Source organism: Nycticebus coucang, chromosome 3, assembly GCF_027406575.1.
Source record: "Nycticebus coucang isolate mNycCou1 chromosome 3, mNycCou1.pri, whole genome shotgun sequence".
Classification (NCBI taxonomy): Eukaryota; Metazoa; Chordata; class Mammalia; order Primates; family Lorisidae; genus Nycticebus; species Nycticebus coucang.
This window is the reverse complement of record NC_069782.1, coordinates 65,358,895-65,382,362: the sequence shown is the minus strand read 5'-3', so window position 1 is coordinate 65,382,362 and position 23,468 is coordinate 65,358,895. Positions and strand designations below refer to the sequence as shown.

Below are 23,468 nucleotides of genomic sequence, written 5' to 3'. Positions count from 1 at the left end.
AACAGCTGGCTACTTTTAGAGACCAGGTCTCTCTCTGCCTCAGGCTGGTCTGAAACTCACAAGCTCAGGCAATCCACCCACCTCAGCCTCCCGAGTGCTGGGATTATAGGCGTGAGCATCTGGTCTCATACTTTCATCTTGGTGTGTACTGACCAGAGTGCTTGTGATTTAGAATCAAGACATAGTGATAAAGACAAATTGATGGGCAGTGCCTGTGGCTCAAAGGAGTAGGGCACCAGCCCCATATACCGGAGATGGCGGGTTCAAACCTGGCCCTGGCCAAAAACTGCAAAAAAAAAAGACAGATTGATGTAGAGATAGATGTAAATACAGACACAGATTATCAACCTAAAATAATCAAAATGTTCAGAAGCTAGCTCAGCACTCAGCATCTGTAGCACAGTGGTTACAGCACCAGCCACATGCACCAGGTCTGATGGGTTCAAGCCCGGCCTGGGCCAGCTAAACCACAATGACAACTGCAACAACAACAACAACAAAAAAAATAGCCAGGTGCTGTGACAGGCACCTGTAGTCCCAGCTAATTGGGAGGCTGAGGCAGGAGAATGACATAAGCCCAAGAGTTTGAGGTTGCTGTGAGCTATGATGCTACAGCACTCTACTTAGGGCAACGTAGTGAGACTCTGTCTCAAAACAAACAAACAAACAAACGAAAACCCAAATCTCACTGGTTTACAAAAATAACATTATCTATGGATTGGCTATACATTGTTGAACCATCTAAACATTTAAACAGAACATGTGGCGTTTTATGACTATCTGCTCTGAGGACTGCATAGGAAGTGGCTTCAAGAAGTAATTTGTTCTTTTGTTTGTTTGCTTTTTTCTTTTTTTGAGACAGAGCCTCAAGCTGTCACCCTGGGTAGAGTGCCATGGCATCATAACTCACAGCAACCTCCAACTCCTGGAGTAGCTGGGACTACAGGTGCCCACCACAACACCCAGCTATTTTCTTTTGGTTGCAGCCATCATTGTTGTTTGGCGGGCCCCGGGCTGGATTCGAACCCGCCAGCTCAGGTGTATGTGGCTGGCACCTTAGCCACTTGAGCCACAGGCGCCGAGCTTGGCCTTGATCATTTGAAGAAACTTAATATTCCCCGGAGAAAAGATTTTTCTTTCTCAATATTTAAATAGATATTTGTTTCCAGTTTACCGTTTTCCACACTAATCTTGTAAAAATATGACTCAGACCAACCACATCCTCAAATTTGTCACCTTCTTTAACTGTAGGCTCTTACTTCTGTGGCTGCTGTAGGAGATGGAAGTGAGCAATAGTCCAGGGGTAACAGCAAGTGCAGAGACCCTGAAGTAGAAAAAAACCGTCCTTAGTTTTTGTTGTGACTTGAGCATTGTGACAAGATGTGAGAGAGCTGCAGATCTCACCTTGGGTAACTGGAATGTTGCTAAGGGTTGTCTCCCTAGCAGACTATCCACAACAGTAACAGACTTCCTTTGAACTCTAGAGGAGCCAATCCGATCAAGGGATGTAGCCAAGAAGGTGGGAGGAGGCCCCTGCACTGCCTCTGTGACTCCCTCTTTTACCTCTTCTCCCATCCTGAGAGGGATCCACTTCCAACTCTCTCTGGAAATGCTCTAAACTTTCTCTTTGTTCTTCCTAAGTAAAATTTCTCTTTGTTACATTGAAACTTGTGCAGGTTACTTTTACTTTCTATTCATGCTGTCTCTGCTACTCCAGTTGTTTGTTTGTTTTGTCGCTTTCCGTAGAGTACACTGGCATCACAGCTCACAGCAACTCAAACTCTTGGGCTCCAGTGATCCCCTTGCCTCAGCCTCCCAAGTAGCTGGGACTACAGATGCCTGCCACAACACCCGGCTATTTCTTTTTTAGAGACAGAGTCTCACTCTTGCTCAGGCTGGTCTAGAACTCCTGAGCTCAGATGATCTACCCACCTCAGCCACCCAGAGTGCTAGACTTATGGGCATGAGGCCACCATGCCCAGCTACAGTTTTATTTTCAAGTTTCCACTCATTTTTGTTGGGGGCCTAAAGCAGCCACACAAACCCTTTGCCCTCCTCTTCCCCTTCTTCTCCTCCTAAGACAAAGACAAATAAGATCTGGCAGATCCTCTTTCCGTGCCTAGCGCAGCCATGGCTCATGGTCCCAAGAAGCATCTGAAGCGGGTAGCAGCTCCAAAGCATTGAATGCTGGATAAATTGACCGGCGTGTTTGCTCCTCATCCGTCCACTGGTCCCCACAAGCTGAGAGAGTGTCTTCCACTCATCATTTTCCTAAGGAACAGGTTTAAGTATGCCCTGACAGGAGATGAAGTAAAGAAGATTTGTGGGCGGCGCCTGTGGCTCAGTCGGTAAGGCGCCGGCCCCATATACCGAGGGTGACGGGTTCAAACCCAGCCCCAGCCAAACTGCAACCAAAAAATAGCCGGGCGTTGTGGCGGGTGCCTGTAGTCCCAGCTACTCGGGAGGCTGAGGCAAGAGAATCGCCTAAGCCCAGGAGTTGGAGGTTGCTGTGAGCTGTGTGAGGCCATGGCACTCTACCGAGGGCCATAAAGTGAGACTCTGTCTCTACAAAAAAAAAAAAAAAAAAAAAAAAGAAGATTTGTATGCAGTGCTTCATTAAGATTGATGGCAAGGTCAGAACTGATATAACCCATCCTGCTGCTTTTATGGATGTTATCAGCATTGACAAGACTGGAGAGAATTTCCGTCTGGTTTACGACACAAAGGGTCGTTTTGCTGTTCATCGTATTACACCTGAAGAGGCCAAGTACAAGTTGCGCAAAGTGAGAAAAATCTTTGTGGGCACAAAAGGAATCCCTCATCTGGTGACCCACGATGCTCGTACCATCCACTATCCTAATCCCCTCATCAAGGTGAATGACACCATTCAGATTGATTTGGAGACTGGCAAGATTATTGATTTCATCAAGTTTGACACAGGTAACCTGTGTGTGGTGACTGGCGGTGCTAACCCGGGAAGAATTAGTGTGATCACCAACAGAGAAAGACATCCTGGGTCTTTTGATGTAGTTCACGTGAAAGATGCCAGTGTGGCCTTTGCCACTCGCCTCTCCAACGTTTTTGTTATTGGCAAAGGTAACGAACCATGGATTTCTCTTCCCTGAGGAAAAGGTATCCGCTTCACCATTGCTGAGGAGAGGGACAAGAGACTGGCAGCCAAACAGAGCAGTGGGTGAATGGTCTCTACACCTGGTGACATGTTTTAAAAGGTCTTTGTGCTTAATTGAAGATAATACAGCATGGAAAAAAAAAAAAAAAGATCTGGTTAGCCCTACCACCCAGAAGTTCACCCAATGGGCCCTAACTTTCCAGGCAAGCTGTGGAATTTGACCACCTATATAAAAAGGGTTTTTGTTCTTTTGGCACAGACACCATCGTTGCACTGCCCAGGCAGGTCACCCTCCACTTTCTTTTTATTCTTTTTTTGCAGTTTTTGGCCAGGGCTGGGTTTGAACCCGCCACCTCCAGCATATGGGGCTGACGCCCTCCTCCTTGAGCCACAGGCGCCACCCTGTCACCCTTCACTTTCAGTAAAGCTGGCCCAAACCTCTCCATTGTGGCCTTGTCCCTGGATGCCATCATTTACACCTTTCAAATTTTGCTTTCAATCCTGCTGTACCTCAGATGAACTTTTTAGCTCAATGGAGTAATCAAACTAGGTCAACTGGATTCTGGGAACTGGGACCTCTGACCCTTAACTAGCAAGATATAGGCTTACAGAGCAAGATACATTCGCCATAGATGGTGAATGTGCCTCCATTGTTGAGACAAGGGAAAAGGCAAAGGGCTTTGAATATGGCTGGGGGTTCTCTTTTACATTGCCTGGTTTGGGGCTACCTAATGGATCAGAGGTCACCATGAAACCTGAGTCCTATGACACATGAGGACCTCCCCTGAGCCTCTCTGAGACTCCATTGCCAGGGTGTGGACTGCAATGTAGATTTAAGCTAATGACATGATAATTAGCCTTAAACCTATTGTCAGTCACCTGCAAGACTATTGTGCCTATGAGACTGACCCATAGGTTAAAGAGTCTTCTACAAACTTGCAGTTGGCACATTAAGTTCTGATTGGTAGATTGGTAGAGAGTTCCCTCTTCCCCAGGTGTCAGTAATTGCCTGGGACAAAATTAAGGTGAGTGGCACTAAGTTGGGGACCTACTTCTCCCACCCCGCCCTTGTACTTTTTTCCTAGGAGAGCTGGATTTCTTTTTCTTTCTTCCTTTTTTTTTTTTGACACAGAGTCTCACCATGCCTCCCTCAGTAGAGTGCTATGGTGTCACAGCTCACAGCAACCTCAAACTCCTGGGCCCAAGTGATTCTCTTGCTTCAGCCTCTCAAGCAGCTGGGACTACAGGTGCCAGCCACAACACCCAGCTATTTTTTTTGTTGCAGTTGTCATTGCTGTTTAGCTGGCCCAGGCTGGGTTCGAATCCGCCAGCCTCAGTGCATGTGGCTGGCACCGTAACCACTGTGCTCCGGGAACCGCCAGAGAGCTGGATTTCTAACTATCTACCTAACAGGTGCAAATGTCTGTAGCCTGAAACTCTGTCCCTATTGTTTACTGAGGAACTCCATGAAAAACAGATTTCAAAAACAATTTTGAGAGAGAAAATTTTATTTCTCTTTTCTGTCTGTTCAGCCTATTTCAGAAATTGTGCAAAACAGAACTCCCATGAGGTAGGGTGCCTGTTTGAAAAAAAACCTACAGGATTGATCTTTAAATACAACTAGCAAATTGCAGAATTAGGTATTCTGCAAATTTTTTGCAAGGCCACCCACTTCAGCCAGGAGTTTGAGACCAGCCTGGACAGCATAATGAGACACACCACCACCACCATCTCCACCAAAAAATAGAAAAATTAGCCAGGCATGGTGATATAGGCCTGTATTTCCAGCTACTTGAGAGGCTGAGGCAGGATCTTTTGAGCCCAAGAGTTCAAGGCTGCGGTGAGCTATGATGACAGAGAGAGAGAGGAAAAGAAAAGAACCGCACTTGGAAGATTCAGGGGGACTTCCTCCCTTCTTTGAGACACCCCCTGCATCAAAGTAAAAGCCTATCTCTAAAAAAAAAAAATCCAGTTTTAGCAAAGACCCTTGCTGAACCTTGCTAAGTCAGTTTGGTAATAACCTCCCCACCTTCTATATCTGATCAGGTTCCTCACCCTCCACCAATCCACTAGAGGTGTCTTTAGTCTTTAGCAAGAACGCTGTTAGGTCAGTTTAGCCAGAAACCTCCTCATCCCTGATATTTCCTCTTAGTAATTTTCCATTCACTGACCCCCAGCCTGCTCCTTGGCTATAAGTTCCCACCTGCTCTGCTGTATTCAGAATTGAGTCTAATCTCCCTCCCGCACTGCAAGACCCCAGTAGCAATACCAACTATCTCTGTGACCCTGAGTAAAGTCTTCCTTTCCCAGCTTCAATAAGTGTCATTGAATAACACCTAATGACACATTCTTTAACACAAGACAGACCCCAAACAGGATAAACTAGTGTGTGGTTTGTCAGGCACTGGTAAGAGTTGTAGAGAAGATCAGAGGGTGTGGTGGCGCAAGCAACTACAGAGGCTGAGGCCCGAGGATTGCTTGAACCCCCATTCAAGGTTGCAGTGAACTATGATCTCACTCCAGCCTGGGTGACATAGAGAGACCTGGTTTCCTTCTTTTTCTTTACTTTTCTTTGCCTTTTTTTTTTCTTTTGAGACAGAGTCTTACTCTGTCACCCTGGGTACAGTACCCTATTGTCATCATAGCTCACAGCAACCTCAAACTCTTGGGCTGAAGCAATCCTCATGCCTCAGCTTCCCAAGCACCTGTGCCCACCATAACTCCCAGGTAATTTTTCCACCTTTTTTTGCAGTTTTTGACTGGGGCTGGGCTTAAACCCACCACCCCCAGTATATGGGGCCAGTGCCCTACTCCTTGAGCCACAGGTGCCGCCCTAATTTTTCTATTTTTAATAGAGATGGGAACTCATTCTTGCTGGGGCTAGTCTCCAACTCCTGACCTCAAGTGAACTTCTTGCTGCTCTCCTAGGCCTCTCAGAACGCTAGGGTTACAGGCATGAGCCACTGTACCCAGGCAACAGCCCTTGTTTCTTTAAAATAAATAAATAGGGCGGTGCCTGTGGCTCAGTGAGTAGGGCGCCAGCCCCATATGCCGAGGGTGGTGGGTTCAAACCCAGCCCCGGCCAAACTGCAACAAAAAAATAGCCGGGCGTTGTGGCGGGCGCCTGTAGTCCCAGCTGCTCGGGAGGCTGAGGCAAGAGAATCGCGTAAGCCCAAGAGTTAGAGGTTGCTGTGAGCCGTGTGACGCCATGGCACTCTACCGAGGGCGGTACAGTGAGACTCTGTCTCTACAAAAAAATAAATAAATAAAATAAAAAAATAAATAAATAAATAAATCTCATGGTGGCTTGAGTTTTTTAAACATGATTAAGAATTATAAATTATGGGCAGCGCCTGTGGCTCAAGCAGTAGGGCGCTGGTCCCATATGCCGGAGGTGGCGGGTTCATACCCTGCCCCAGCCAAAAAAAAAAAAAAGAATTATAAATTATTGTAATAAGCAAACAAACACATTGATTTTAAAATGGGCAAAATTGGGTCAGGTGTCTGTAATCCTGGCACTCTAGGAGGCTGAGGCAGGTGGATCACTGGAGCCCCGGAATTCTAGAACAGCCACAGCAAGAGTGAGACCCTGTCTCTACTAAAAATAGAAAACTAATCACCCTCCATCCGCCCAGGAGTGGGAGAGGGTGATTGGTGAGACCACACCTGCAGTGCATCTTACAAGGGTACATGTGAAACTTAGTAAATGTAGACTATAAATGTTTTAACACAATAATTAAGAAAATGCCAGGAAGGCTATGTTAACCAGAGTGATGAAAATGTGTCAAACGGTCTATAAAACCAGTGTATGGTGCCCCATGATCACATTAATGTACACAGCTATGATTTAATAAAAAAAAAAGAAAGAAATATTAAACAGTAAAAAAAAAATACTAGCTGAATGTGGTGGCAGGCTCCTGTAGACCCAGCTATTTGGCTCATGTCTTTTTTTTGAGACAGTCTCAAGCTGTCACCCAGGATAGTGTGCCATGGCGTCATCATAGCTCACAGCAATCTCCAACTCTTGGGCTCAAGAGATCCTGCTGCCTCTGTTTTTCTATTTTTAGTAGACAAGGTCTCACTCTTGCTCAGGCTGGTCTCAAACTCGTGAGCTCAAGCAATCCACCTGCCTCAGCCTCCCAGAGTGCTGGGATTACAGGCATGAGCCACCACACCCAGCCTAGTTCTAGCTACTCAGAATGAAAGAGGATACCCAGAAAAAGTGAGGTCTAAGAGAACAGTGGTCTTCTCAAGGAGACCCCAAGGATACACCTGTGAGGTCCTCCCTGTGGTGACTCAGCTCTTAGGAATCTGTAAAAATTTCCGGGGATGTGGAAACTAATATTTGCTACCACTTCTGTAAAAGTCCATGGTTCTGGGCGGCGCCTGTGGCTCAGTGAGTAGGGTGCCGGCCCCATATGCCAAGGGTGGTGGGTTCAAACCCAGCCCTGGCCAAACTGCAACAAAAAAATAGCTGGGCGTTGTGGCGGGCGCCTGTAGTCCCAGCTGCTTGGGAGGCTGAGGCTAGAGAATCGCGTAAGCCCAAGAGTTAGAGGTTGCTGTGAGCCGTGTGATGTCATGGCACTCTACCCGAGGATGGTACAGTGAGACTCTGTCTCTACAAAAAAAAAAAAAAAGTCCATGGTTCCATAAAAGCCCATATCTACTTCTCCAGCTTAATTCAAACTGACCAATTAGAAAGGTACCTGTGGCTCGTCGCATATGGCTCAAACTCCTGAGCTGGCGCGTTTGAATCCAGCATGGGCCAGTCAAACAACAATCACGGCTGCAACCAAAAAATAGATGGGTGTTGTGGCAGGCACCTGTGGTCCCAGCTACTTGGGAGGCTGAGGCAAGAGAACCGCTTAAGCCCAGGAGTTGGAGGTTGCTGTGAGTGGTGATATAACAGCACTCAGGACGATAGCTTGAGGCTGTGCCTCAAAAACAAAAGAAAAAAATAGGAAGGTACCTGTAGGCCAGAACTTTTTGACCAGAGATGAGAACACTGAACCATTCGGGAAGCAAGGCATTCTTTTTTTTTTTTTTTGTAGAGACAGAGTCTCACTTTATCACCCTCAGTAGAATGCTGTCACGTCACAGCTCACAGCAACCCAATTCTCTTGCCTCAGCCTCCCAAGTAGCTGGGACTACAGGCGCCCAGCTATTTTTTTGTTGCGGTTTGGCCAGGGCCAGGTTCAAACCTGCCACCCTCGGTATATGGGGCTGGTGCCCTACCTACTGAGCCAAAGGCACCCCCTAAATTTCTATTTTTTAATTATTGTATTTATGTATTTATTTATTTATTTATTTTATTTGAGACAGCGTCTCACTATGTCACCCTAGGTAGAGTGCGTCATAGCTCACGGCGACCTCCAGCTCTTGGGCTTAGGCAATTCTCTAGCCTCAGCCTCCCAAATAGCTGGGCATACAGGTGCTTGCCACAACGTCTGGCTATTTTTCGGTTGCAATTTGGCTGGGGCCTGCTTTGAACCTGCACCCTCGGTATATGAGGCCAGCTCCCTACCCACTGAGCCACAGGCACTGCCTGAGCAAGGCAATTTTAAGAATTTTGTTTGTTTGTTTTGAGACAGAGTCTCACTTTGTCACCCTTGGTAGAGTGCAGTGATGTCACAGCTCACAGCAACCTCAAACTCTTGGGCTCAAGCGATTCTTTTGCCTCAGCCTCTTTGAGTAGCTGGGAATACAGGCACCCACCACAATGCCAGGCTAATTTTAGAGATGAGGTCTCGCTCTGGCTCAGGCTGGTCTTGAACTCGAGAGCTCAAGCAATCCACCCACCTCGGCCTCCCAGAGTGCTAGGATTATAGCCGCGAGCCACTGCATCCAGCCTCAATTTTAAGATTCTTGTACGCTGTTGCTCCACCTGTTGGAATAAAGCCCTTCCTCTTTTAAACAAAGTGTTTGGGTGCTCTTTTTCTCAATTGGGTCTATCTTCCTGCAATATTTCTGGTTCCCTGACCAGGAAGCGAGACCATCCAAGGAGAGAACAGGCTCAGATGTACCTGGTGGTTGCCGCCAATCCTTTGGACACCCATGGTGGGGGGCCCTGATCAGCATGGACTACGTGAACCACTGAGCAATCTAGGGACAACAGTTTTGCCTTCCAGTGTGGACACCTCAACTGGGAGGAGAAAGGACCCCTTGGCAGGTCTCTGAGGAGTCAAGTACTGGGAGCAATTGGCAGGCAGGAACTGGCACCTGTACTGGGAGACACCTGAGGCAAGGAAGGATCAGTCTGGCCCACTATGTTTGAGTGGATGAGGGGGTCTGACCAACCCTAGATGTTAGATCACCAGCAGGGCTGTGAGAGGTATATGACTGTGGTGTGGTGTGACTGACACGGACACCAAGGCTGGAGTTCTGACTTCCCCTCACAGCTCAGAGGGGAGTGTTGGTTCCAAACCGGGGAAATGTAGGACCCCTCAGATGGCTATGTGGCTGAGGCTGCCCAGGTTAGGAACTGTTGGAATTGTTTGTGTGTGAGTGCTGGGAGACGGATAACGACAGCCAGGGCTTTGGCCTCCCCCCGCACAGGGTGAACTGATTTTGTGACCTCCCCATGTCCATATCCCCATTTTTATCCCATCTGTGACCCCATTTTTACTCCATTTGTGATGTGTTTGTGGTTTGTGTGAGGGAAGGAAATGGGAAACACATAGAAGCCCACCTTGTTGGAAACTGTGCTGAAGCATTTTAAGAAAGGGTTTACAGAAGACTATGTGGTAACTGTGTCTCCGGGGAGATTGAGAATTTTGTATGAGCAGGAATGACTCAAATGCCTTGTTGATGAGGTGATTGTGGTATCCTTCGAGATAAAATTAGTTTTAAACCTCTTATTAAAGTTTAAATGTTTGAAAATTATAAAACTGCCACCTCTGTAATGTTTCTAAATTTGCTAGATTTGACTGTGAGCTTATGTTCCTTTTTTTTTTTTTTTGAGACAGAGTCTTACTTTGTTGCCCTTGGTAGAATGCTGTGCTGTCACAGCTCATAGCAACCTCAAACTCTGGGGCTTAAGCAATTCTCTTGCCTTAGCCTCCCAAGTAGCTGGGACTCCAGGTACCTGGCACAACGCCCGGCTAGAAGTTTATGTTCTTGATTTTGAGTCTCTGAATTCGGAGGTCAAGAGAAGTAGCTATGGTGAGGCTTAAGGGCCATGTTCCCCATACTTAGGCCAGTAGCTACAGGGCACAGTCCAGCCAACATGACCCCTTCTTCCCTGCTCCAACTTTGCACCCTGGCTATTCTGAGAGAAACTAGATGTTCCAATTTCCTGCTTTCTGTCTTGAACTCTGCACCTGGTTAATGAATTAAAGACACAGGTCCTAGCCTTTTCAATCATCTTTGATGCCACATGGCTATGTGAGACTTGGGGGGCAATGAAAAGACATCATAAATGATGCCTATGTTGTGGTCTCAGAACATTTTTCGGTAACTTAAAACCTTAAAGTCATGTTATGTTCCATGAAATATCTCTCATTTGTAAAATGTAATAATTTGGTTGTTTAAATTGTTTGGGATCTTTTTCAAAGAATAAGATTTCTGTCTTTTAAATCTTCTAATTATCAGTTTAGCCAAGTGAATAATTAACTTGATAGTAAAGTGTGATCCTGTTTTGTGAAAAGTGTTTTTGTTTGTTTGTTTCTTTGTTTGTTTTAGACAGAGTCTCACTATGTCACCCTCAGTAGAGTGCTGTGGCATCATAGCTCACAGCAACCTCCAACTCCTGGGCTTAGGAACATTAAATGCCTCAGCCTCTGGAGTAGCTGGGACTACAGGTGCCTGCCACAATGCCTGGCTATTTTTTTGTTGCAGTTTGGCCAAGGCCAAGTTCAAACCCACCACCCTCGGTATATAGGGCTGGCACCCTACCCACTGAGCCACAGGTGCCACCCTGAAAAGTGGTTTTTTGAGAGTAAGAAAAATTAGACAGAAAGGAAAATGGCATTTCTTTTTTTTTTTTTTTTTGTAGAGACAGAGTCTCACTGTACCGCCCTTGGTAGAGTGCCGTGGCATCACACGGCTCACAGCAACCTCTAACTCTTGGGCTTACGCGATTCTCTTGCGTCAGCCTCCCAAGCAGCTGGGACTACAGGCGCCCGCCACAATGCCCGGCTATTTTTTTTTTTTGTTCTTGCGGTTTGGCCGGGGCTGGGTTTGAACCCGCCACCCTCGGCATATGGGGCCGGCGCCCTACTCACTGAGCCACAGGCGCCGCCCGGAAAATGGCATTTCATAAGAAATGATTCGTGTGGTAAATTTTGTCCTGAAACAGGATGGCTATTTAAGAATGTGAAAGGCAGACCAAACCAGAAGTCTTACAATGTTTGTAAATTGTATGTGCACGCTAAATAAGGTTCATGGAAGGAAATTTGTGAAGGAATTTGCATGTGATTCAGTTGGCTATGTATTGCCTTTAGAATCTTTTTTTTTTTTTTTTGTAGAGACAGAGTCTCACTTTATGGCCCTCGGTAGAGTGCCAGGGACTCACACAGCTCACAGCAACCTCCAATTCCTGGGCTTAAGTGATTCTCTTGCCTCAGCCTCCCAAGTAGCTGGGACTACAAGCGCCCGCCACAATGCCGGGCTATTTTTTGGTTGTAGTTTGGCCGGGGCCGGGTTTGAACCCGTCACCCTCGGTATATGGGGCCGGCGCCTTACTGACTGAGCCACAGGCGCCGCCCTGCCTTTAGAATATTTTGGCTTATGATCCTGTTTGAACACAAACCTTTTAAGCCTTTTATATTTCACAAATCTTCCAAAATCAAAACTCTAAATTTGGCTTTTGTTTGTTTGTTTTTGAGACAGAGTCTCACTATGTTGCCCTGTTGAAGCCTTAAGGCTCAAATCAACAAAGGTTGCCTGTTGGCTACACTGGAAAAAATTGTGCAGTATTTTAATAATTTAACACTATCTGCTGTGCCTATAAAGATAACTCAGGAGAAATTAGAACCTGAATAAAAACTTCCCAGTAAGTAGCATGGCTGCAACACAGCCCCATGAGTGGCCCCACATCCAACTGATGTTCAGGAATATTCACTTGAATTGCCCAGAACTTTGGATTAGTTCTGTAGGGATTTTTAAAACTAAGTATTATCTTAAGAACTGTGCTAAGTCTGTAAATAAGAATACTAATGTTCTCATTGTGCAAACCTCAGCCTTGAAATCCAGAACTTGTAGATATTTATAGGTGACTGATAAATGGTTTCATTCTCTGACCCTCAACCCAACCTTGACTTCATCCCTGTCAGTGTAGGGAAGCCAGAAAGCCACAAACATATGAAAGGTGGCTGAGGTCATGCAGAAGCCAGATGAAAGCCCTGGGGATTTCTATGAAAGACTGTGTGAAACATACAGACTGGCCAAACCATTATGTGAAGCCACAAAAGGGGGGAGGAAAAGGACCAACTGAGTGGAAATCTGGCCAAACAAAAGCCTTCAAGAGGCTAAAGGAAAAACTGCAGGTGGCCCTGGCACTAGGCCTCCCTGACCTGGCCATGCCTTTTTTTTTTTTAGAGACAGTCTCACTTTGTCAGGCATCACAGTAGAGTGCTATGGCATCACAGCTCACAGCAACCTCCAGCTCTTGGGCTTAGGCTATTCTCTTGCCTCAGCCTCCCAAGTAGCTCGGACTACAAGCGCCCACCACAATGCCCGGCTATTCTGGCCACGCCTTTTGAATTGTATGTATCATAAAGAAATAGAAAGCTGGGGGATGCTCACCCAGAATGTAGGATCCTGGGCAAAACCAGTTGCTTTTCCCTCTAAGCAACTTTATGGGGTCTCCAAAGGATGGCCCTGTGCCTAAGAACACTTGAAGACACTGCCATGCTGGTGCAAGAGGCTGGTAAGTTGACTTTGGGACATAACTTAAGAGTGTAGGTACCATACCATGCACAGTGGTCACTCTTATGAACACCAAAGGACACCATTGGTTGACCAACTCATGCCTCACCAAATACCAAAGCTTACTGTATAAAATTCCCAGGTTAGTTATAGAGGTTGTATGCATGAGGCCATGCACTTAGGACAGAAGAAAAAAAATTAAGAAGCTTCTGGGGAGATACTTCTACATTCCCCTCTTGGCCACCCTTGCCAAGAAAGTCAGCCAGCATTGTGTGACATGCAACCAACACAGTGCTAAACAAAAACCATCCCTGCCGCCTGAAATTCAGTCCTACAGGGAAGCCCCCTCTGAAGATGTGCAAATGGACTATATTGAGTTGTCCAGATGTGGAGGAAACCAGTAGTTACTAGTTCTGGTTTGCACATACTCTGTATAGATGGAAGCCTTCCCCACCAGGATAAAGAGGGCTTGTGTTGCCCAGAGAAATCATCCCATGGTGTAGGGTACCACTCCAGATTGGATCTGACTGGCCTTCATAACAGACATAGTACAAATAACAAAGCCTTGAATATCACCTAGAAACTATGTGGCGTATAGGCCTCAAAGCTTGGGCAGGGTAGAGCATATGAACAGAACCATAAAAGCAGGAATCAGTAAACTCTGCCAGGAAGCAGAGCTTAATCGAGTACAGGCCTTGCCACTGGTCTTGTTCAATACTAAATGTACCCCTTCTAAGAGGTCATAGTACTCCCCTTAGGAAATAATGTGTAACAGGCCTCCATCAATCCTCCACAATTTACCAGGGACTTCTAAAAGAACTGGGAGAGTCTAAATTGAACAAGCAGTTGGAAGCCCTAGGAAGAGTAGCAAGGAAGATCTCCACTTGGATAATTAATCTTGTTCTGTTTAGTCTTTCGTGTCTGTATACCCCTTCTCTCCAGGGGACCAAGTCTGGGTCAAGGATCAGAACCTGGTCCCCCTCAAACCAAGGTGGAAGGGACCCTGTACTGTCATCCTGACCACACTCACGCCAGCAAAGGTGGAAGGGATCCTCACCTGGATCCATCAGAGCAGGGTGAAGAGAGCTTCACTGCACACCTGAGAAGCAAAAACATATCCAGCCCAACCTGTACAAGGTAACTCTTGAGGTGGTCGACATGCCCTGCTCCAGCCACATACCAGGAGCTGGCTGGTCAATGCCCAGCTGAAGCCTGAGGAAATTCTGTGCAGGACTTGTCTTAATTGGACTTTGAACTTTGGGAAAGGGGAAGAAGGAATTTGATCTGTGCACCCACACCACTAAGATAGGATAAAAGGTATCTCTCTTTTAGCTTTTATGAATGTAAAGGCACTCAGAAGGGAGCTTGCACTCGTAATCAGACACAGTACTCAATATGTGACACAAGGAAAGGTGAAAACCTCATATGTATATTACAACCTCACAGAGCCCCCCACCATGGTACAATTAAGGCCTGGGTAGAGGACCCCAGAGGAGTCACAGTTCCTAAAATCTGAATGCTGGTCCAGACCAGGGAAATAGGAAAGTCCAGCCAGGTGACTCTGAAGTTTAATGCCTGCAGTGCCCTGCAAAGATGCTGCCAGTGGAAGGAGCTGGGAAAGAAACTATAGGACAGATCAGAAATACCTCTGTGTTGGGCGGGGCCTGTGGCTCAGTCAGTAAGGCGCCGGCGGCTCAGTCAGTAAGGTGCCGGCCCTATATACCAAGGGTGGCGGGTTCAAACCCCGCCCCGGCTGAACTGCAACCAAAAAATAGCTGGGCCTTGTGGCCGGCGCCTGTAGTCCCAGCTACTCAAGAGGCTGAGGCAAGAGAATCGCTTAAGCCCTGGAGTTGGAGGTTGCTGTGAGCTGTGTGATGCCATGGCACTCTACCGAGGGCCATAAAGTGAGACTCTGTCTCTACAAAAAAAAAAAAAGAAAGAAAGAAATACCTCTGTGCATGGGTGGTGCCTGTGGCTCAAGGAGTAGGGCTCTGGTCTCATATATCGGAGGTGGTGGGTTCAAACCCAGCCCTGGCCAAAAGCCACAAAAAAAAAAGAAAAAGAAAAGAAATACCTCTGTGCTTTAGGTTTTGTAGAAAAGTGGTGTGAAGTCGAATCTGAAAGGTGAAAATGTATGCTAGAAGGCACCTGAGACAGTGAGGACTAGAGCAAAAGAAATATCGTGCTTAAAAAAAAAGAGTAATGGGCTCAGGGCCTGTAGCTCAAGCAGCTAGGACGCCAGTCACATACACCGGTGAGTTCAAATCCAGCCCCGGCTGCCAAACAACAAAGGCAACTGCAACAAAAAATACCTGGGCGTTGTGGTGGGCACCTGTAGTCCCAGCTACTTGGGAGGCTGAGGCAAGAGAATTGCTTAAGCCCGAGAGTTTGAGGTTGCTGTGAGCTGTGACACCACAGCACTCTACCCAGGGTAAAACTTCGAGACTCTGTCTCGAAAAAATAAATAGATAAAATAAAAAAAGAGTAATGGAGACAGATTGCTCTATGGGTCAGGGTAACCCCTGAAGCTAGTCTTGCAAATTAATAACCAAGTAAAAGTCATATGAGGCATAGTAAAGAAAAACCCAGACATTGACCTATGTCCCAGTGCAAACTTGGAATGGGTAAAGCCTTCCAAACCTGTGGAGAGATTCGTTTTCAACCCTTAGAGAATTAAAAACCTTACTGGGAAGAGTACAAGCCATCACCAGAGTTTGCTTACTTATTCCCTCCTACTAGTAGTCAGGGCTATACACTAGATAATTGGTACAGGTGTCAATCAAAAAAAAAAAAAACACCGCATCATATGTGTTCTATACGAAACACTACAGGCTCAGCGCCCGTTGCACAGTGGTTACAGTGCTGGCCACATACACGGACGGTGGCAGGTACAAACCCAGCCCAGGCCAGCTAAACAAAAATGACAACTGCAACAAAAAAATAGCTGGGCGTTGTAGCGGGCACCTGTAATCCCAACTACTTAGGAGGCTGAGGCAAGAGAATCACTTAAGCCCAAAGAGAGGTTGCTGTGAGCTGTGATGCCACAGAGTGACATAGTGAGACTCTATCAAAAAAAAAAACAACACTGTAGGCTACTACAGGAGCAAGATAATAAGACCCCAAATTAAAATATATATAGAAAAAAAAATATATATATATAGGCTCGGCACCTGTAGCTCAAGCGGGGAGGGTGCCAGCCACATACACAGGAGCTGGCAGGTTCGAATCCAGCCTGGGCCTGCCAAACAAAAAATGACAACTACAACCAAAAGATAGCTGGGTTGGGCAGCACCTGTGGCTCAAAGGAGTAGGGCACCGGCCCCACATGCCGGAGGTGGTGGGTTCAAACCCAGCCCCAGCCAAAAACTGCAAAAAAAAAAAAAGAAAATAGCCAGGCATTGTGGCCGGCACCTGTAGTCCCAGCTACTTGGGAGGCTAAGGCAAGAGAATCACTTAAGCCCAAGAGTTTGAGGTTGCTGTGAGCTGTGACACTATGGCACTCTACCCAGAGCAACAGCTTGAAACTCTGTCTCAAAAAAAAAAAAAATACATATATATGGGGGGGGGGGGGAGTCTCAAATGAGGAAATGAGAGAGGATACCTGGAAAAAAAGGGAACAGAGATTGTCTCAAGGAGACCCCAAGGATACACTTGTGACATCCTCCCCTTAATGACTCAGCTCTTAGGAATCTGTAGAAACTTAATTTCCTGGGAGCTGGAAACACTTCTGCTTCTATAATGCCTCAGTGCTGTAAAAGCCCAATCCCACTTCTCTAGCTTGATTCAAATTGACCAATGAGAAAGGTAGTGTGGGCCAGAACTTTTTGACTGGAGATAGAAGACTGAGCCAGTCAGGGAGCATGGCCATTTTGAGATTCTTGTCTACTGTAGCTCTGCCAGCTGGAATAAAACTCTTCCTCTTCTAAACACAGTGTTTGAGTGCTCTGTGCTCTTTCTCTCCACTGAGCCTTGTCTTCCTACAACAGGGAGGCTGAGCCCAAGAGTTTGAGGTTGCTATGACCTCTACTCTACCCACAGAACAGAGTGAGACTCTGTCTCAAAAAAAATAATAAGCTAAGAAAATAAAATGGGCAAAATTTTCTGGGCACAGTGAAGGGTGCCTGTAGTCCCAGCTACTAGGGAGGTTGAGTTGGGAGGATCTCTTGACCCCAGAATTTCACACCAGCCTGGACAACACAGGGAGACCATATCACAAGAAAAGAAAAAGAAAACTAAAGAGGAAAAGGAAAGGAGGCTGGGGGTAGGGTGGTGCATTTTAAATATCTTAAGGGAAATTGAATACAATAGGAACTTAAATAGAAGGAAGAACAAACAAAAGATGCCCAGACCTTGAGGTCAGAGTGCATCTGAGACTTTCAAAGAAAAGGGAGGAGGTCTGAGGAGCCAGCAATAGGGTGAGAAAGGGAGAGAGGAGGAGGGGAGGGAAGGGGGAAGAGAAAGGGTTGGGTAAGAAGAAGAGGGTAGAGAGAGACCCAGAGGAGTAGCCAAAGGAGGAACTCAAGCATGGGATTAACATGTGGGATTGATGTTGGTGCTGGGAAATGGGCAGGGTTGGAGGTAGAGGGAGGCTTTGAGTCAAATGCTGACCCACCCCCACAGAAAATCAGCCAAAGAGAGCTCTCCTGGATGAATGATGAGAAAAGAGTTTATTCAGAACCTGGGGGACCATGTACCTGTAGCCCAGCTACTCAGGAGACTGAGCAAGAATTGCTTGAGCCCAGGAGTTCAAGGTTCCAGTGAGCTGTAATCTCACCACTGCACTCCAGCTGTGACAGAGCAAGAGAGCCCACCTGGTCTCCTAAAAAAAAAAAAGAGAGAGAGACAGAGAGAAAAGAAAGGAGAAGCAACAGAGAAGAACCCTGGAGGAGACCAGAGATACAACTAAAAATCCACAAATATTTATTACATGCTTTGCACAAGATCTCGTTTATTCATTTTGATCCTGTGCACGTGCTTTTGTGCTTCTTTAATGAGAGGGATAAAACTGGAGTGAGAGTCTGCAAGAAAGGAGAGGAGGTCAGTCCAGGGACAAGGAAAGACTTAAGTAGAGAGGGAAATGAGAATGGAATCTGACCAGGTGTCAGCTCAGCTCCCACACAGTCGCTAAAGCCTTTTATAAGCCTTATCAGTATAGCTGGAATGTGGAAGTGCGGGTGCTTCTTGCCAGTGCAGGTCAGGATTACAGCTGTACCCCTTGTACTAGCTAGGGTGGGTAGGTCGTTTCCAGGAACTCTGGCCTTGAAGCCCTCCAGGAGTCTGGGGAGTGGGGTTTCTGTCTTCAGACCCGTTTTTCTAAAATGGCTGCACTCTTGTCCGGGTTATGAGAATTCCATTTCCCACATGGTTATCTTCACCCAGGAGGTGCACCATACATGCTTCCATGTGCCCATTTGGCGAGAGCACACCCATCCCCCCTTCCGCCCTCCTCCCCTGACTCAAATTTAATTGTTTCTCTCTCCAGTGGGCATTTAGTTGTTCATGTACTGATTTCACATTAATATTGGTACACAGAATTCTTGCTTTTCCATTCTTTTTCTTTTATCTTTTTTTTGAGACAGAGCCTCAAGCTGTCACCCTGGGTAGAGTGTGGTGGCATCACAGCTCACAGCAACCTCCAACTCCTGGAATTAAGCGATTCTCTTGCCTCAGCCCCCTGAGTAGTTGGGACTACAGGTGCCCGCCACAATGCCCAGCTATTTTTTGGTTGTAGTTGTTATTGTTGTTTGGCAGATCCAGGCTGGATTCAAACCTGCTAGCTCTGGTGTATGTAGCTGGTGCCTTAGCCGCTTGAGCTACAGGCGCTGAGCCTTGCTTTTCCGTTCTTGTGATACTTTACTAAGGAGAATATTCTTCAACTCCAGTCACCATCTTTTCACGGCTGAATACTATCCTGTGGTATACATATGCGACAGTTTAGTAATCCCTACATGGGTTGATGGGCACTTGGGTTGATTTCGCATCTTAGGGACTATGAACTGAGCAGCAATAAACATTCTAGTGCAAATGTCCACATGGTAAAATGATTTTCTGGACCCACACCTCTCATCACTTACAAAAATGACTCACAATGGGTAAAAAATTTAAATCTAAGACACAAAATGATAAAAATCTTAGAAGAAAGCATGGGAAAAGCCCCCGATGATACTAGACTGGGGAAAGATTTTATGAAGAAGACTTTGGTGGCAATTGCAACAACAACAAAAATAAATAAATGGGCTCGGCACCCGTAGCACAGTGGTTACAGCACCAGTCACATACACTAAGGGTGGCGGTTCAACCCCAGCCCAGGCCAGCTAATCAACTACAACAAAAAAATAGCCGGGCGTCATGGCAGGTGCCTGTAGTCCCAGCTACTTGGGAGGCTAAGGCAAGAGAATCGCTTAAGTCCAAGAGTTTGGGGTTGCTGTGAGCTGTGACACCACTGCACTCTACCAAGGGCAACATAGTGAGACTCTGTCTCAAAAAAATAAATAAATAAATAGAACTTAATTAAGCTAAAAAGCTTCTGCACCGCTAAGGACACAACAATTAAAGCAAACAGACAACTTTCAGAATGGGAAAAGGTATTTGCATGTTACAAATCTGACGAAGCCTTGATAACCAGAATCTACAGAGAACTGTAATTAATCAACAGAAAAAGAGCAAACAATCCCATTTATCATTTAGGCAAGAGACATGAACAGAACCTCCTCTGAAGAAGAAAGATAAATGACCAACAAACTTATGAAAAAAATGCTTCTTTAATTAAAAAAGTGCCATCATGGCGGCGTCTGTAGCTCAAAGGGATAGGGCGCCGGTCCTATATGCCGGAGGTGGTGGATTCAAACCCAGCCCGGGTCAAAACCGACAAAAAAAAAAAAAAGTGCCATCACAAATTAAAAAGTTATACAACCAATTGTATTCCATTTTTCTGAAGACAAACACAGGCATAGAAAAATTAATGGATGCTTTCTCTTTCTGCCTGTAATAATCTTTTCCTTTGTACATTTCAGCATTTTCCAACTTTTCTATAAAGATCATGTAGCACAATAAGATAATAAATATAACAAATATTATAATTTTGTGTGACCTCAAAATACAGGAAGCATAGTAGCTAATCCCTAAAACACACTGTGCCCACCATATGAAGAAGCAAATGTTAATATTAGATCATACTGCTTCAGATATTTATTTTTTTATTTCTTGTGAAAGAAAATAGGAGGGATATGGGCGGCGCCTGTGGCTCAGTTGGTAAGGCGCCGGCCCCATATACCGAGGGTGGCGGGTTCAAACCCGGCCCCGGCTGAACTGCAACCAAAAAATTGCTGGGCGTTGTGGCAGGCGCCTGTAGTCCCAGCTACTTGGGAGGCTGAGGCAGGAGAATCGCTTGAGCCCAGGAGTTGGAGGTTGCTGTGAGCTGTGTGATGCCATGGCACTCTACTGAGGGCCATAAAGTGAAACTCTGTCTCTACCAAAAAAAAAAACAAAGAAAGAAAGAAAATAGGAGGGATATAGTAAATGCCCCTTTCCCAACCCACCCCTTATCTCCTAGCCCCAACTCCATTTCTCTCCCTATCTCCTTAGTGAAATAACCACTCCTCTGAATTTGCTGTAACTCTCTGTTCCCTGTATTGTTTTTTTTGTTTGTTTGTTTGTTTTACCGGCAGGATCAACCAGATTTTGTTTGCTTTTAGAGATGGGGTCTCACTATATTCTCTAGTCTCAAACTCCTGGCCTCAAGCCATCCTCCTGCCTCAGCCTCCCCATTAGCTGGGACTACAGGAGCCCCTCCGCTTTGGGTTATGTTTACATTTCAACTATAGATATTTTAGGAAGAAGTCTGCATTTATTCCACTGACAAAATGACTAGGCTTTTCAGGAGAAAATCCAAACAGGATATAAAGTATAAATGGAAAAGGAACATGTCTCTTACCTACAACAACCTACACACACATAAAAAAGAAAGGAATTAATAGCCAAAATATAAATTCCTCTGGTATGTCAACCCCACGAAGATAGGTTTTGTGTCTGTCTTATTCACTCCTATGTCACTCAATACTTGGCATATAGGTGCACAATAAATGTCAGGTAGTTTTTTTTTTTTTTTTAGACGGGGTCTCAGTTTATTGCCCCGGCTAGAGTACAGTGGCATCATCATAGCTCACTGCAGCCTCAAACTCCTGGACTTAAGTGATCCTCCTACCTTAGCTTCCCAAATGCTAGGATTACAGGCATGAGCCACCTCACCAGCCAAGAAGATACACATCTCAGTCCTGTCACTGTTCACAAAACTCCAGACTTTATTTGGATCCCACCAATTTTCCACAAATGCTCTTTTGCTAATCCAGAATACCCTCCAGTGTCCTAAACAGCATTTAATCCTCATGTCTCCCTGGTCTCTTGCAGTCAGTAACAGCTCCTCAAACTTTTTTTTTTTTTTTTTTTTGGTCCTCTTGTGGCATCAGCCAAGCTTCACAGTAACCTCAAATTCCTGGGTTCAAACCATCCTCCTGCCTCAGCCTGCAGAGTGGCTGGGACTACAGGCACCCACCACCACACTCAGCTAATTTTTCTTTTCTAGTAGAGATGGACCTTGCTCTATCTCAGGCTGGTCTCAAGGGATCTTCCCACCTCAGGCTCCCAGAATGCTAGGATTACAGGTGTGCACTGTCTACTACCCTGGCCTTCTTTCCTTCTTATTCATGACTAGAATGCTTTTGTAGAATGCTGGTCAGATATTTTGCAGACTGTCTCTCCATGTGGGTTTCTCTCGTATTTTTCTCATGATTTGACTAGTTATAGGTTTCAGGAAGAAACCACAGAGGGGTGAGGTGTCTTAGAGCAGGGCCACTTGATATCAGTAGGACATTTACCTGGAGCATTTGGTTAAGGTGGGTCTACCAGGTTTGTCCATTGTAATTTCTTTTCTTTTCTTTTTTTATTGAGACAGAGTCTCACTTTGTGGCCTTCGGTAGAGTACTAAGGCATCATAGCTCACAGCAAGCTCCAACTGTTGGGCTTAAGCAATTCTCTTGCCTCAGCCTCCTGAGTAGCTGGGACTACAGGCACCCACCACAACGCCCGGCTTTTTTTTGTAGAGACAGGGGTCTAACTCTGGCTCAGGCTGGTCTTGAACCTCTGAGCTCAGGGCAATCCACCTGCCTGGGCTTTCCAGAGTGCTAGGACTACAGGCGTGAGCCACCACGCCAGGCTTGTAATTTCTTTTCTTTTGGGGAGAGGGGTGTCTTGTTAAGCTGCCCAGCTCAAGCAATCCTCCCACCTAGCTAAAACCACAGGCCCACGCCACAAGGCCTGGCTCCTGTAGTTGCTATATTTTGTTTTTGCATCTTCTATTCTTTCCATGGGCGTCACTAAGTCCAGCACACACACAAAAGGGGGAGAACTAGGCAGGGCGTGGTGGCTCACGCCTGTAATCCTAGCACTCTGGGAGACAGAGGCAGGTAGATTGTCTGAGCTCATGGGTTAGAAACCAGCCTGAGCCAGAGAGAGACCTCCTCTCTAAAAATAGCCAGGAGTTGTGGCAGTTGTCTGTACTCCCAGCTACTTGGGAGGCCGAGGCAAGAGAACTGCTTGAGCCCAAAAGTTTGAGGTTGCTGTGAGCTGTGACGCCTCGGTCTCTACCAAGGGCGACCAAGTGAGACTCTGCCTCAAAAAAAAAAAAGGGAAGAGGGGGGATTACTCGGGAGACAAGGAGACAAGTTAAGCTCCAGCTCTGAGGGTGGAGGTGGTATATATATATATATATATATATATATCTGGTTTTTTTGTTTGTTTGTTTGTTTGTTTGGTTTTTGGCCGGGGCTAGGTTTGAACCTGCCACCTCTGGCATATGGGACCCACGCCCTACTCCATGAGCCACAGGCGCCGCCCCTGTTTTTTGTTTTTATTTTGTAGAGACAGAGTCTCACTTTATCGCCCTCTGTAGAGTGCTGTAGCGTCACAGCTCACAGCAACCTCCAACTCCTGGGCTTAGGCAATTCTTTTGCTTCATCCTCCTGAGTAGCTGGGACTACAGGTGCTTGCCACAACGCCCGCCTATTTTTTTGTTGCAGTTTGGCTGGTGCTAGGTTCAAACCCTCTGCCCTCGGTATATGGGACCAGCGCCCTAACTACTGAGGCACAGGCACCGACCTCCCATCACAACCATTTTAAAGACCAGTAAACTGAAGTTGAAAATGACAGACCTTACAAAAGCCAGGCACAGTTTAACCCAATGCAGCGATACGACCTGGGGCGGTGGGCTCCTAAGTATCGCAGGCAGGTAGGTGGCGGCTCCCAGCTAGCGTCGGCTCCCAGCTAGCGTCGGGGGAACAGGGGATTGAAATAAGTGGGGGCCCAAGTAGCCCTAGTGCAAGTGTCTGAGCTGCCCGCTGGGGTTCATCAGCCCATTTTACTGATGCAGAGCCTGAGCCCAGGAGGCGTGACGGGGATTGGAGGCAGCGCCAGGGCG

General features: G+C 46.3%; 1 pseudogene; it reads left to right on the top strand.

The window, feature by feature from the left end:
- Positions 1-2,130: 2,130 nt before the first annotated feature.
- On the top strand, positions 2,131-3,125 carry LOC128582531 (40S ribosomal protein S4-like; annotated as a pseudogene).
- Positions 3,126-23,468: the final 20,343 nt, after the last annotated feature.